Source organism: Pristiophorus japonicus, chromosome 8, assembly GCF_044704955.1.
Source record: "Pristiophorus japonicus isolate sPriJap1 chromosome 8, sPriJap1.hap1, whole genome shotgun sequence".
Classification (NCBI taxonomy): Eukaryota; Metazoa; Chordata; class Chondrichthyes; family Pristiophoridae; genus Pristiophorus; species Pristiophorus japonicus.
Window position 1 is genome coordinate 174,985,293 of NC_091984.1, and position 14,486 is coordinate 174,999,778.

General features: G+C 48.2%; 16 non-coding genes across 16 annotated transcripts; 8 read left to right on the forward strand and 8 right to left on the reverse strand.

Annotated features, from left to right (window-relative positions):
- The first annotated feature begins 435 nt into the window (after positions 1-435).
- Positions 436-554, forward strand: trnal-caa (transfer RNA leucine (anticodon CAA)). Its single transcript has 2 exons — positions 436-473; positions 509-554. It is a non-coding gene; the product is annotated as a tRNA-Leu (tRNA).
- A 936-nt stretch (positions 555-1,490) lies between these two features.
- On the reverse strand, positions 1,491-1,572 carry trnal-aag (transfer RNA leucine (anticodon AAG)). The gene has a single exon. It is a non-coding gene; the product is annotated as a tRNA-Leu (tRNA).
- A 625-nt stretch (positions 1,573-2,197) lies between these two features.
- On the forward strand, positions 2,198-2,316 carry trnal-caa (transfer RNA leucine (anticodon CAA)). Its single transcript has 2 exons — positions 2,198-2,235; positions 2,271-2,316. It is a non-coding gene; the product is annotated as a tRNA-Leu (tRNA).
- Positions 2,317-3,253: 937 nt separating this feature from the next.
- trnal-aag (transfer RNA leucine (anticodon AAG)) lies at positions 3,254-3,335 on the reverse strand. Its single transcript has one exon. It is a non-coding gene; the product is annotated as a tRNA-Leu (tRNA).
- A 625-nt stretch (positions 3,336-3,960) lies between these two features.
- trnal-caa (transfer RNA leucine (anticodon CAA)) lies at positions 3,961-4,079 on the forward strand. Its single transcript has 2 exons — positions 3,961-3,998; positions 4,034-4,079. It is a non-coding gene; the product is annotated as a tRNA-Leu (tRNA).
- Positions 4,080-5,016: 937 nt separating this feature from the next.
- On the reverse strand, positions 5,017-5,098 carry trnal-aag (transfer RNA leucine (anticodon AAG)). Its single transcript has one exon. It is a non-coding gene; the product is annotated as a tRNA-Leu (tRNA).
- A 625-nt stretch (positions 5,099-5,723) lies between these two features.
- Positions 5,724-5,842, forward strand: trnal-caa (transfer RNA leucine (anticodon CAA)). Its single transcript has 2 exons — positions 5,724-5,761; positions 5,797-5,842. It is a non-coding gene; the product is annotated as a tRNA-Leu (tRNA).
- A 937-nt stretch (positions 5,843-6,779) lies between these two features.
- On the reverse strand, positions 6,780-6,861 carry trnal-aag (transfer RNA leucine (anticodon AAG)). Its single transcript has one exon. It is a non-coding gene; the product is annotated as a tRNA-Leu (tRNA).
- Positions 6,862-7,486: 625 nt separating this feature from the next.
- On the forward strand, positions 7,487-7,605 carry trnal-caa (transfer RNA leucine (anticodon CAA)). Its single transcript has 2 exons — positions 7,487-7,524; positions 7,560-7,605. It is a non-coding gene; the product is annotated as a tRNA-Leu (tRNA).
- Positions 7,606-8,541: 936 nt separating this feature from the next.
- trnal-aag (transfer RNA leucine (anticodon AAG)) lies at positions 8,542-8,623 on the reverse strand. Its single transcript has one exon. It is a non-coding gene; the product is annotated as a tRNA-Leu (tRNA).
- A 625-nt stretch (positions 8,624-9,248) lies between these two features.
- trnal-caa (transfer RNA leucine (anticodon CAA)) lies at positions 9,249-9,367 on the forward strand. Its single transcript has 2 exons — positions 9,249-9,286; positions 9,322-9,367. It is a non-coding gene; the product is annotated as a tRNA-Leu (tRNA).
- A 936-nt stretch (positions 9,368-10,303) lies between these two features.
- Positions 10,304-10,385, reverse strand: trnal-aag (transfer RNA leucine (anticodon AAG)). Its single transcript has one exon. It is a non-coding gene; the product is annotated as a tRNA-Leu (tRNA).
- Positions 10,386-11,032: 647 nt separating this feature from the next.
- Positions 11,033-11,151, forward strand: trnal-caa (transfer RNA leucine (anticodon CAA)). Its single transcript has 2 exons — positions 11,033-11,070; positions 11,106-11,151. It is a non-coding gene; the product is annotated as a tRNA-Leu (tRNA).
- A 937-nt stretch (positions 11,152-12,088) lies between these two features.
- On the reverse strand, positions 12,089-12,170 carry trnal-aag (transfer RNA leucine (anticodon AAG)). The gene has a single exon. It is a non-coding gene; the product is annotated as a tRNA-Leu (tRNA).
- A 625-nt stretch (positions 12,171-12,795) lies between these two features.
- On the forward strand, positions 12,796-12,914 carry trnal-caa (transfer RNA leucine (anticodon CAA)). The gene is made up of 2 exons: positions 12,796-12,833; positions 12,869-12,914. It is a non-coding gene; the product is annotated as a tRNA-Leu (tRNA).
- Positions 12,915-13,851: 937 nt separating this feature from the next.
- trnal-aag (transfer RNA leucine (anticodon AAG)) lies at positions 13,852-13,933 on the reverse strand. Its single transcript has one exon. It is a non-coding gene; the product is annotated as a tRNA-Leu (tRNA).
- Positions 13,934-14,486: the final 553 nt, after the last annotated feature.

The window sequence follows — 14,486 nt, forward strand, 5'->3', positions numbered from 1 at the left end:
TTCAATATTTATTCCGACATCAACATCACTGACAAAACCAGATTATCTGGTCATGATCACATTGCCGTTTGTGGGATCTTGCTGTGTGCAAACTGGCTGCGGCGTTCCCCACATTGCAACAGTGCCTTCACTTTTACAATACTTCATTGGCTGTGAAGCGCCTTGGGACGTCGTTCGGTCATGAAAGGCGCTTTCGAAATACAATACAGAAAATGTTACCCGATAGCTGACAAAATGCGAGCTGTTGCGAGAAATACCTGTGTTTGAATGTTGGTTGCATTGCAGGGATGATGAACTTAATGACTGGCGCTGCCTGTTAAGTCCTGTCGTAAGAATGTGTGCGTTGTGTGTTTGCACAGGAGGAAGAATTGTGAGGCTGCTCAGTAAGTGTGCAGAATTTGCAGCACATTTTCCTGCAGCTGCTGCACGACCATTGTCAGGATGGCCGAGTGGTCTAAGGCGCCAGACTCAAGGACTGTTAATCCTTACCTTACCAAAGGTTGGTGTATTCTGGTCCCTTTCTAGGGGCGTGGGTTCGAATCCCACTTCTGACATTAACTTTTTATCCAGACAAATGCCAGCCAGCGTCAAAAAGCCTGCTCAACTGGCTTTAAATTTGCAAGTGGTCACCTCAAGCTCCGCAACGCTATTGGCGTTTGCCAATAAGCGAAAGGCACCGCACCGCCCACAGACCAACTTGTTTTGCTCTCTAAACTTATCACATTCTAACCCTGTTCTCGGGGATAGGGTTTAAAATCAGACTTCTCCTTTCAACCCATTCCCACACTAAAAAGCAGCAGACTCAAAGCATGACATTTTTATCCTCCCGCGTTGCTGAATTCCACGTTGCTTTCTCGTACTGTGGCTTTCAATCCCACTGCAGACAGTGGTGGTTCTCAGAAAAAGGGCACCACTGTCAAAGAATGAGATTTCTTCCACACAAAGGCTGCTCAAATCTGCTCCGTTCCTCAGGCAGGGAATTACTTGCAATGTTACTTCCGACATTAACACATTTTGCCAGTATAAAAGGCACCAGAGCCAAACAAGTCAGGTATTAGCATGTGAAAGTTGCCAGAGTCGATGCCTTGGTGGACCGAGGCCTTTCAATGCTCAGACTGATGCTTACGGCCAAGGGCACAATAGTGTCAGGAAGGCCGAGTGGAGTGAGGCGCCAGACTCAAAGACTGTTAATCCTTAACTGACCAAAGGTCGGCGAATTCCGGTCCCTTTCTAGGGGCGTGGGTTGCAATCCCACCTCTGACGTGACATTTTTCCCCACACAAATGCAGCCAGCGTCAAAAGGCCTGTTGAACTGGCCTTCAATTTACAAGTGGCAACATCAAACTCTTCAACGGTTTGCCAACAAACTGAAGGCACCGTTCTCAGCTCAACCTCTTTTCCACACCAAAATAGTCATATCACAACACAGCGGGAGCCGACTGCTTCATGGCTCGCGGTGAAGGGGCGCAAATATTACACGCCACAAATTCTGGCAGCGGTGGGATTCGAACCCACGCCTCCGAAGAGACTGGAGCCTTAATCCAGCGCCTTAGACCGCTCGGCCACGCTACCACTGGCAGCAGTTTCCGTTCTGGAACTAGTGACCGGTGAGTGAAATGTGACTTTGCTTTGGGCAAGATAATAATCAAGGCCATTGAAGTGGCAGACGGTAAACTCTCGAGAAATGATTTTGCAGCATACAGGTCCACAGGGCAACACCAGTAATTAGGTGCACGTTGGAACGAAGCAGTTACAACCTTCATTCAATATTTATTCCGACATCAACGTCACTGACAAAACCAGATTATCTGGTCATGATCACATTGCCGTTTGTGGGATCTTGCTGTGTGCAAACTGGCTGCGGCGTTCCCCACATTGCAACAGTGCCTTCACTTTTACAATACTTCATTGGCTGTGAAGCGCCTTGGGACGTCGTTCGGTCATGAAAGGCGCTTTCGAAATACAATACAGAAAATGTTACCCGATAGCTGACAAAATGCGAGCTGTTGCGAGAAATACCTGTGTTTGAATGTTGGTTGCATTGCAGGGATGATGAACTTAATGACTGGCGCTGTCTGTTAAGTCCTGTCGTAAGAATGTGTGCGTTGTGTGTTTGCACAGGAGGAAGAATTGTGAGGCTGCTCAGTAAGTGTGCAGAATTTGCAGCACATTTTCCTGCAGCTGCTGCACGACCATTGTCAGGATGGCCGAGTGGTCTAAGGCGCCAGACTCAAGGACTGTTAATCCTTACCTTACCAAAGGTTGGTGTATTCTGGTCCCTTTCTAGGGGCGTGGGTTCGAATCCCACTTCTGACATTAACTTTTTATCCAGACAAATGCCAGCCAGCGTCAAAAAGCCTGCTCAACTGGCTTTAAATTTGCAAGTGGTCACCTCAAGCTCCTCAACGCTATTGGCGTTTGCCAATAAGCGAAAGGCACCGCACCGCCCACAGACCAACTTGTTTTGCTCTCTAAACTTATCACATTCTAACCCTGTTCTCGGGGATAGGGTTTAAAATCAGACTTCTCCTTTCAACCCATTCCCACACTAAAAAGCAGCAGACTCAAAGCATGACATTTTTATCCTCCCGCGTTGCTGAATTCCACGTTGCTTTCTCGTACTGTGGCTTTCTATCCCACTGCAGACAGTGGTGGTTCTCAGAAAAAGGGCACCACTGTCAAAGAATGAGATTTCTTCCACACAAAGGCTGCTCAAATCTGCTCCGTTCCTCAGGCAGGGAATTACTTGCAATGTTTACTTCCGACATTAACACATTTTGCCAGTATAAAAGGCACCAGAGCCAAACAAGTCAGGTATTAGCATGTGAAAGTTGCCAGAGTCGATGCCTTGGTGGACCGAGGCCTTTCAATGCTCAGACTGATGCTTACGGCCAAGGGCACAATAGTGTCAGGAAGGCCGAGTGGAGTGAGGCGCCAGACTCAAAGACTGTTAATCCTTAACTGACCAAAGGTCGGCGAATTCCGGTCCCTTTCTAGGGGCGTGGGTTGCAATCCCACCTCTGACGTGACATTTTTCCCCACACAAATGCAGCCAGCGTCAAAAGGCCTGTTGAACTGGCCTTCAATTTACAAGTGGCAACATCAAAGTCTTCAACGGTTTGCCAACAAACTGAAGGCACCGTTCTCAGCTCAACCTCTTTTCCACACCAAAATAGTCATATCACAACACAGCGGGAGCCGACTGCTTCATGGCTCGCGGTGAAGGGGCGCAAATATTACACGCCACAAATTCTGGCAGCGGTGGGATTCGAACCCACGCCTCCGAAGAGACTGGAGCCTTAATCCAGCGCCTTAGACCGCTCGGCCACGCTACCACTGGCAGCAGTTTCCGTTCTGGAACTAGTGACCGGTGAGTGAAATGTGACTTTGCTTTGGGCAAGATAATAATCAAGGCCATTGAAGTGGCAGACGGTAAACTCTCGAGAAATGATTTTGCAGCATACAGGTCCACAGGGCAACACCAGTAATTAGGTGCACGTTGGAACGAAGCAGTTACAACCTTCATTCAATATTTATTCCGACATCAACGTCACTGACAAAACCAGATTATCTGGTCATGATCACATTGCCGTTTGTGGGATCTTGCTGTGTGCAAACTGGCTGCGGCGTTCCCCACATTGCAACAGTGCCTTCACTTTTACAATACTTCATTGGCTGTGAAGCGCCTTGGGACGTCGTTCGGTCATGAAAGGCGCTTTCGAAATACAATACAGAAAATGTTACCCGATAGCTGACAAAATGCGAGCTGTTGCGAGAAATACCTGTGTTTGAATGTTGGTTGCATTGCAGGGATGATGAACTTAATGACTGGCGCTGTCTGTTAAGTCCTGTCGTAAGAATGTGTGCGTTGTGTGTTTGCACAGGAGGAAGAATTGTGAGGCTGCTCAGTAAGTGTGCAGAATTTGCAGCACATTTTCCTGCAGCTGCTGCACGACCATTGTCAGGATGGCCGAGTGGTCTAAGGCGCCAGACTCAAGGACTGTTAATCCTTACCTTACCAAAGGTTGGTGTATTCTGGTCCCTTTCTAGGGGCGTGGGTTCGAATCCCACTTCTGACATTAACTTTTTATCCAGACAAATGCCAGCCAGCGTCAAAAAGCCTGCTCAACTGGCTTTAAATTTGCAAGTGGTCACCTCAAGCTCCTCAACGCTATTGGCGTTTGCCAATAAGCGAAAGGCACCGCACCGCCCACAGACCAACTTGTTTTGCTCTCTAAACTTATCACATTCTAACCCTGTTCTCGGGGATAGGGTTTAAAATCAGACTTCTCCTTTCAACCCATTCCCACACTAAAAAGCAGCAGACTCAAAGCATGACATTTTTATCCTCCCGCGTTGCTGAATTCCACGTTGCTTTCTCGTACTGTGGCTTTCTATCCCACTGCAGACAGTGGTGGTTCTCAGAAAAAGGGCACCACTGTCAAAGAATGAGATTTCTTCCACACAAAGGCTGCTCAAATCTGCTCCGTTCCTCAGGCAGGGAATTACTTGCAATGTTTACTTCCGACATTAACACATTTTGCCAGTATAAAAGGCACCAGAGCCAAACAAGTCAGGTATTAGCATGTGAAAGTTGCCAGAGTCGATGCCTTGGTGGACCGAGGCCTTTCAATGCTCAGACTGATGCTTACGGCCAAGGGCACAATAGTGTCAGGAAGGCCGAGTGGAGTGAGGCGCCAGACTCAAAGACTGTTAATCCTTAACTGACCAAAGGTCGGCGAATTCCGGTCCCTTTCTAGGGGCGTGGGTTGCAATCCCACCTCTGACGTGACATTTTTCCCCACACAAATGCAGCCAGCGTCAAAAGGCCTGTTGAACTGGCCTTCAATTTACAAGTGGCAACATCAAAGTCTTCAACGGTTTGCCAACAAACTGAAGGCACCGTTCTCAGCTCAACCTCTTTTCCACACCAAAATAGTCATATCACAACACAGCGGGAGCCGACTGCTTCATGGCTCGCGGTGAAGGGGCGCAAATATTACACGCCACAAATTCTGGCAGCGGTGGGATTCGAACCCACGCCTCCGAAGAGACTGGAGCCTTAATCCAGCGCCTTAGACCGCTCGGCCACGCTACCACTGGCAGCAGTTTCCGTTCTGGAACTAGTGACCGGTGAGTGAAATGTGACTTTGCTTTGGGCAAGATAATAATCAAGGCCATTGAAGTGGCAGACGGTAAACTCTCGAGAAATGATTTTGCAGCATACAGGTCCACAGGGCAACACCAGTAATTAGGTGCACGTTGGAACGAAGCAGTTACAACCTTCATTCAATATTTATTCCGACATCAACGTCACTGACAAAACCAGATTATCTGGTCATGATCACATTGCCGTTTGTGGGATCTTGCTGTGTGCAAACTGGCTGCGGCGTTCCCCACATTGCAACAGTGCCTTCACTTTTACAATACTTCATTGGCTGTGCAGCGCCTTGGGACGTCGTTCGGTCATGAAAGGCGCTTTCGAAATACAATACAGAAAATGTTACCCGATAGCTGACAAAATGCGAGCTGTTGCGAGAAATACCTGTGTTTGAATGTTGGTTGCATTGCAGGGATGATGAACTTAATGACTGGCGCTGCCTGTTAAGTCCTGTCGTAAGAATGTGTGCGTTGTGTGTTTGCACAGGAGGAAGAATTGTGAGGCTGCTCAGTAAGTGTGCAGAATTTGCAGCACATTTTCCTGCAGCTGCTGCACGACCATTGTCAGGATGGCCGAGTGGTCTAAGGCGCCAGACTCAAGGACTGTTAATCCTTACCTTACCAAAGGTTGGTGTATTCTGGTCCCTTTCTAGGGGCGTGGGTTCGAATCCCACTTCTGACATTAACTTTTTATCCAGACAAATGCCAGCCAGCGTCAAAAAGCCTGCTCAACTGGCTTTAAATTTGCAAGTGGTCACCTCAAGCTCCTCAACGCTATTGGCGTTTGCCAATAAGCGAAAGGCACCGCACCGCCCACAGACCAACTTGTTTTGCTCTCTAAACTTATCACATTCTAACCCTGTTCTCGGGGATAGGGTTTAAAATCAGACTTCTCCTTTCAACCCATTCCCACACTAAAAAGCAGCAGACTCAAAGCATGACATTTTTATCCTCCCGCGTTGCTGAATTCCACGTTGCTTTCTCGTACTGTGGCTTTCAATCCCACTGCAGACAGTGGTGGTTCTCAGAAAAAGGGCACCACTGTCAAAGAATGAGATTTCTTCCACACAAAGGCTGCTCAAATCTGCTCCGTTCCTCAGGCAGGGAATTACTTGCAATGTTTACTTCCGACATTAACACATTTTGCCAGTATAAAAGGCACCAGAGCCAAACAAGTCAGGTATTAGCATGTGAAAGTTGCCAGAGTCGATGCCTTGGTGGACCGAGGCCTTTCAATGCTCAGACTGATGCTTACGGCCAAGGGCACAATAGTGTCAGGAAGGCCGAGTGGAGTGAGGCGCCAGACTCAAAGACTGTTAATCCTTAACTGACCAAAGGTCGGCGAATTCCGGTCCCTTTCTAGGGGCGTGGGTTGCAATCCCACCTCTGACGTGACATTTTTCCCCACACAAATGCAGCCAGCGTCAAAAGGCCTGTTGAACTGGCCTTCAATTTACAAGTGGCAACATCAAAGTCTTCAACGGTTTGCCAACAAACTGAAGGCACCGTTCTCAGCTCAACCTCTTTTCCACACCAAAATAGTCATATCACAACACAGCGGGAGCCGACTGCTTCATGGCTCGCGGTGAAGGGGCGCAAATATTACACGCCACAAATTCTGGCAGCGGTGGGATTCGAACCCACGCCTCCGAAGAGACTGGAGCCTTAATCCAGCGCCTTAGACCGCTCGGCCACGCTACCACTGGCAGCAGTTTCCGTTCTGGAACTAGTGACCGGTGAGTGAAATGTGACTTTGCTTTGGGCAAGATAATAATCAAGGCCATTGAAGTGGCAGACGGTAAACTCTCGAGAAATGATTTTGCAGCATACAGGTCCACAGGGCAACACCAGTAATTAGGTGCACGTTGGAACGAAGCAGTTACAACCTTCATTCAATATTTATTCCGACATCAACATCACTGACAAAACCAGATTATCTGGTCATGATCACATTGCCGTTTGTGGGATCTTGCTGTGTGCAAACTGGCTGCGGCGTTCCCCACATTGCAACAGTGCCTTCACTTTTACAATACTTCATTGGCTGTGAAGCGCCTTGGGACGTCGTTCGGTCATGAAAGGCGCTTTCGAAATACAATACAGAAAATGTTACCCGATAGCTGACAAAATGCGAGCTGTTGCGAGAAATACCTGTGTTTGAATGTTGGTTGCATTGCAGGGATGATGAACTTAATGACTGGCGCTGCCTGTTAAGTCCTGTCGTAAGAATGTGTGCGTTGTGTGTTTGCACAGGAGGAAGAATTGTGAGGCTGCTCAGTAAGTGTGCAGAATTTGCAGCACATTTTCCTGCAGCTGCTGCACGACCATTGTCAGGATGGCCGAGTGGTCTAAGGCGCCAGACTCAAGGACTGTTAATCCTTACCTTACCAAAGGTTGGTGTATTCTGGTCCCTTTCTAGGGGCGTGGGTTCGAATCCCACTTCTGACATTAACTTTTTATCCAGACAAATGCCAGCCAGCGTCAAAAAGCCTGCTCAACTGGCTTTAAATTTGCAAGTGGTCACCTCAAGCTCCTCAACGCTATTGGCGTTTGCCAATAAGCGAAAGGCACCGCACCGCCCACAGACCAACTTGTTTTGCTCTCTAAACTTATCACATTCTAACCCTGTTCTCGGGGATAGGGTTTAAAATCAGACTTCTCCTTTCAACCCATTCCCACACTAAAAAGCAGCAGACTCAAAGCATGACATTTTTATCCTCCCGCGTTGCTGAATTCCACGTTGCTTTCTCGTACTGTGGCTTTCAATCCCACTGCAGACAGTGGTGGTTCTCAGAAAAAGGGCACCACTGTCAAAGAATGAGATTTCTTCCACACAAAGGCTGCTCAAATCTGCTCCGTTCCTCAGGCAGGGAATTACTTGCAATGTTACTTCCGACATTAACACATTTTGCCAGTATAAAAGGCACCAGAGCCAAACAAGTCAGGTATTAGCATGTGAAAGTTGCCAGAGTCGATGCCTTGGTGGACCGAGGCCTTTCAATGCTCAGACTGATGCTTACGGCCAAGGGCACAATAGTGTCAGGAAGGCCGAGTGGAGTGAGGCGCCAGACTCAAAGACTGTTAATCCTTAACTGACCAAAGGTCGGCGAATTCCGGTCCCTTTCGAGGGGCGTGGGTTGCAATCCCACCTCTGACGTGACATTTTTCCCCACACAAATGCAGCCAGCGTCAAAAGGCCTGTTGAACTGGCCTTCAATTTACAAGTGGCAACATCAAACTCTTCAACGGTTTGCCAACAAACTGAAGGCACCGTTCTCAGCTCAACCTCTTTTCCACACCAAAATAGTCATATCACAACACAGCGGGAGCCGACTGCTTCATGGCTCGCGGTGAAGGGGCGCAAATATTACACGCCACAAATTCTGGCAGCGGTGGGATTCGAACCCACGCCTCCGAAGAGACTGGAGCCTTAATCCAGCGCCTTAGACCGCTCGGCCACGCTACCACTGGCAGCAGTTTCCGTTCTGGAACTAGTGACCGGTGAGTGAAATGTGACTTTGCTTTGGGCAAGATAATAATCAAGGCCATTGAAGTGGCAGACGGTAAACTCTCGAGAAATGATTTTGCAGCATACAGGTCCACAGGGCAACACCAGTAATTAGGTGCACGTTGGAACGAAGCAGTTACAACCTTCATTCAATATTTATTCCGACATCAACGTCACTGACAAAACCAGATTATCTGGTCATGATCACATTGCCGTTTGTGGGATCTTGCTGTGTGCAAACTGGCTGCGGCGTTCCCCACATTGCAACAGTGCCTTCACTTTTACAATACTTCATTGGCTGTGAAGCGCCTTGGGACGTCGTTCGGTCATGAAAGGCGCTTTCGAAATACAATACAGAAAATGTTACCCGATAGCTGACAAAATGCGAGCTGTTGCGAGAAATACCTGTGTTTGAATGTTGGTTGCATTGCAGGGATGATGAACTTAATGACTGGCGCTGCCTGTTAAGTCCTGTCGTAAGAATGTGTGCGTTGTGTGTTTGCACAGGAGGAAGAATTGTGAGGCTGCTCAGTAAGTGTGCAGAATTTGCAGCACATTTTCCTGCAGCTGCTGCACGACCATTGTCAGGATGGCCGAGTGGTCTAAGGCGCCAGACTCAAGGACTGTTAATCCTTACCTTACCAAAGGTTGGTGTATTCTGGTCCCTTTCTAGGGGCGTGGGTTCGAATCCCACTTCTGACATTAACTTTTTATCCAGACAAATGCCAGCCAGCGTCAAAAAGCCTGCTCAACTGGCTTTAAATTTGCAAGTGGTCACCTCAAGCTCCTCAACGCTATTGGCGTTTGCCAATAAGCGAAAGGCACCGCACCGCCCACAGACCAACTTGTTTTGCTCTCTAAACTTATCACATTCTAACCCTGTTCTCGGGGATAGGGTTTAAAATCAGACTTCTCCTTTTAACCCATTCCCACACTAAAAAGCAGCAGACTCAAAGCATGACATTTTTATCCTCCCGCGTTGCTGAATTCCACGTTGCTTTCTCGTACTGTGGCTTTCAATCCCACTGCAGACAGTGGTGGTTCTCAGAAAAAGGGCACCACTGTCAAAGAATGAGATTTCTTCCACACAAAGGCTGCTCAAATCTGCTCCGTTCCTCAGGCAGGGAATTACTTGCAATGTTACTTCCGACATTAACACATTTTGCCAGTATAAAAGGCACCAGAGCCAAACAAGTCAGGTATTAGCATGTGAAAGTTGCCAGAGTCGATGCCTTGGTGGACCGAGGCCTTTCAATGCTCAGACTGATGCTTACGGCCAAGGGCACAATAGTGTCAGGAAGGCCGAGTGGAGTGAGGCGCCAGACTCAAAGACTGTTAATCCTTAACTGACCAAAGGTCGGCGAATTCCGGTCCCTTTCTAGGGGCGTGGGTTGCAATCCCACCTCTGACGTGACATTTTTCCCCACACAAATGCAGCCAGCGTCAAAAGGCCTGTTGAACTGGCCTTCAATTTACAAGTGGCAACATCAAACTCTTCAACGGTTTGCCAACAAACTGAAGGCACCGTTCTCAGCTCAACCTCTTTTCCACACCAAAATAGTCATATCACAACACAGCGGGAGCCGACTGCTTCATGGCTCGCGGTGAAGGGGCGCAAATATTACACGCCACAAATTCTGGCAGCGGTGGGATTCGAACCCACGCCTCCGAAGAGACTGGAGCCTTAATCCAGCGCCTTAGACCGCTCGGCCACGCTACCACTGGCAGCAGTTTCCGTTCTGGAACTAGTGACCGGTGAGTGAAATGTGACTTTGCTTTGGGCAAGATAATAATCAAGGCCATTGAAGTGGCAGACGGTAAACTCTCGAGAAATGATTTTGCAGCATACAGGTCCACAGGGCAACACCAGTAATTAGGTGCACGTTGGAACGAAGCAGTTACAACCTTCATTCAATATTTATTCCGACATCAACGTCACTGACAAAACCAGATTATCTGGTCATGATCACATTGCCGTTTGTGGGATCTTGCTGTGTGCAAACTGGCTGCGGCGTTCCCCACATTGCAACAGTGCCTTCACTTTTACAATACTTCATTGGCTGTGAAGCGCCTTGGGACGTCGTTCGGTCATGAAAGGCGCTTTCGAAATACAATACAGAAAATGTTACCCGATAGCTGACAAAATGCGAGCTGTTGCGAGAAATACCTGTGTTTGAATGTTGGTTGCATTGCAGGGATGATGAACTTAATGACTGGCGCTGCCTGTTAAGTCCTGTCGTAAGAATGTGTGCGTTGTGTGTTTGCACAGTGTGCGTTGTGTGTTTGCACAGGAGGAAGAATTGTGAGGCTGCTCAGTAAGTGTGCAGAATTTGCAGCACATTTTCCTGCAGCTGCTGCACGACCATTGTCAGGATGGCCGAGTGGTCTAAGGCGCCAGACTCAAGGACTGTTAATCCTTACCTTACCAAAGGTTGGTGTATTCTGGTCCCTTTCTAGGGGCGTGGGTTCGAATCCCACTTCTGACATTAACTTTTTATCCAGACAAATGCCAGCCAGCGTCAAAAAGCCTGCTCAACTGGCTTTAAATTTGCAAGTGGTCACCTCAAGCTCCTCAACGCTATTGGCGTTTGCCAATAAGCGAAAGGCACCGCACCGCCCACAGACCAACTTGTTTTGCTCTCTAAACTTATCACATTCTAACCCTGTTCTCGGGGATAGGGTTTAAAATCAGACTTCTCCTTTCAACCCATTCCCACACTAAAAAGCAGCAGACTCAAAGCATGACATTTTTATCCTCCCGCGTTGCTGAATTCCACGTTGCTTTCTCGTACTGTGGCTTTCAATCCCACTGCAGACAGTGGTGGTTCTCAGAAAAAGGGCACCACTGTCAAAGAATGAGATTTCTTCCACACAAAGGCTGCTCAAATCTGCTCCGTTCCTCAGGCAGGGAATTACTTGCAATGTTTACTTCCGACATTAACACATTTTGCCAGTATAAAAGGCACCAGAGCCAAACAAGTCAGGTATTAGCATGTGAAAGTTGCCAGAGTCGATGCCTTGGTGGACCGAGGCCTTTCAATGCTCAGACTGATGCTTACGGCCAAGGGCACAATAGTGTCAGGAAGGCCGAGTGGAGTGAGGCGCCAGACTCAAAGACTGTTAATCCTTAACTGACCAAAGGTCGGCGAATTCCGGTCCCTTTCTAGGGGCGTGGGTTGCAATCCCACCTCTGACGTGACATTTTTCCCCACACAAATGCAGCCAGCGTCAAAAGGCCTGTTGAACTGGCCTTCAATTTCCAAGTGGCAACATCAAACTCTTCAACGGTTTGCCAACAAACTGAAGGCACCGTTCTCAGCTCAACCTCTTTTCCACACCAAAATAGTCATATCACAACACAGCGGGAGCCGACTGCTTCATGGCTCGCGGTGAAGGGGCGCAAATATTACACGCCACAAATTCTGGCAGCGGTGGGATTCGAACCCACGCCTCCGAAGAGACTGGAGCCTTAATCCAGCGCCTTAGACCGCTCGGCCACGCTACCACTGGCAGCAGTTTCCGTTCTGGAACTAGTGACCGGTGAGTGAAATGTGACTTTGCTTTGGGCAAGATAATAATCAAGGCCATTGAAGTGGCAGACGGTAAACTCTCGAGAAATGATTTTGCAGCATACAGGTCCACAGGGCAACACCAGTAATTAGGTGCACGTTGGAACGAAGCAGTTACAACCTTCATTCAATATTTATTCCGACATCAACGTCACTGACAAAACCAGATTATCTGGTCATGATCACATTGCCGTTTGTGGGATCTTGCTGTGTGCAAACTGGCTGCGGCGTTCCCCACATTGCAACAGTGCCTTCACTTTTACAATACTTCATTGGCTGTGAAGCGCCTTGGGACGTCGTTCGGTCATGAAAGGCGCTTTCGAAATACAATACAGAAAATGTTACCCGATAGCTGACAAAATGCGAGCTGTTGCGAGAAATACCTGTGTTTGAATGTTGGTTGCATTGCAGGGATGATGAACTTAATGACTGGCGCTGCCTGTTAAGTCCTGTCGTAAGAATGTGTGCGTTGTGTGTTTGCACAGGAGGAAGAATTGTGAGGCTGCTCAGTAAGTGTGCAGAATTTGCAGCACATTTTCCTGCAGCTGCTGCACGACCATTGTCAGGATGGCCGAGTGGTCTAAGGCGCCAGACTCAAGGACTGTTAATCCTTACCTTACCAAAGGTTGGTGTATTCTGGTCCCTTTCTAGGGGCGTGGGTTCGAATCCCACTTCTGACATTAACTTTTTATCCAGACAAATGCCAGCCAGCGTCAAAAAGCCTGCTCAACTGGCTTTAAATTTGCAAGTGGTCACCTCAAGCTCCTCAACGCTATTGGCGTTTGCCAATAAGCGAAAGGCACCGCACCGCCCACAGACCAACTTGTTTTGCTCTCTAAACTTATCACATTCTAACCCTGTTCTCGGGGATAGGGTTTAAAATCAGACTTCTCCTTTCAACCCATTCCCACACTAAAAAGCAGCAGACTCAAAGCATGACATTTTTATCCTCCCGCGTTGCTGAATTCCACGTTGCTTTCTCGTACTGTGGCTTTCAATCCCACTGCAGACAGTGGTGGTTCTCAGAAAAAGGGCACCACTGTCAAAGAATGAGATTTCTTCCACACAAAGGCTGCTCAAATCTGCTCCGTTCCTCAGGCAGGGAATTACTTGCAATGTTTACTTCCGACATTAACACATTTTGCCAGTATAAAAGGCACCAGAGCCAAACAAGTCAGGTATTAGCATGTGAAAGTTGCCAGAGTCGATGCCTTGGTGGACCGAGGCCTTTCAATGCTCAGACTGATGCTTACGGCCAAGGGCACAATAGTGTCAGGAAGGCCGAGTGGAGTGAGGCGCCAGACTCAAAGACTGTTAATCCTTAACTGACCAAAGGTCGGCGAATTCCGGTCCCTTTCTAGGGGCGTGGGTTGCAATCCCACCTCTGACGTGACATTTTTCCCCACACAAATGCAGCCAGCGTCAAAAGGCCTGTTGAACTGGCCTTCAATTTACAAGTGGCAACATCAAAGTCTTCAACGGTTTGCCAACAAACTGAAGGCACCGTTCTCAGCTCAACCTCTTTTCCACACCAAAATAGTCATATCACAACACAGCGGGAGCCGACTGCTTCATGGCTCGCGGTGAAGGGGCGCAAATATTACACGCCACAAATTCTGGCAGCGGTGGGATTCGAACCCACGCCTCCGAAGAGACTGGAGCCTTAATCCAGCGCCTTAGACCGCTCGGCCACGCTACCACTGGCAGCAGTTTCCGTTCTGGAACTAGTGACCGGTGAGTGAAATGTGACTTTGCTTTGGGCAAGATAATAATCAAGGCCATTGAAGTGGCAGACGGTAAACTCTCGAGAAATGATTTTGCAGCATACAGGTCCACAGGGCAACACCAGTAATTAGGTGCACGTTGGAACGAAGCAGTTACAACCTTCATTCAATATTTATTCCGACATCAACGTCACTGACAAAACCAGATTATCTGGTCATGATCACATTGCCGTTTGTGGGATCTTGCTGTGTGCAAACTGGCTGCGGCGTTCCCCACATTGCAACAGTGCCTTCACTTTTACAATACTTCATTGGCTGTGAAGCGCCTTGGGACGTCGTTCGGTCATGAAAGGCGCTTTCGAAATACAATACAGAAAATGTTACCCGATAGCTGACAAAATGCGAGCTGTTGCGAGAAATACCTGTGTTTGAATGTTGGTTGCATTGCAGGGATGATGAACTTAATGACTGGCGCTGCCTGTTAAGTCCTGTCGTAAGAATGTGTGCGTTGTGTGTTTGCACAGTGTG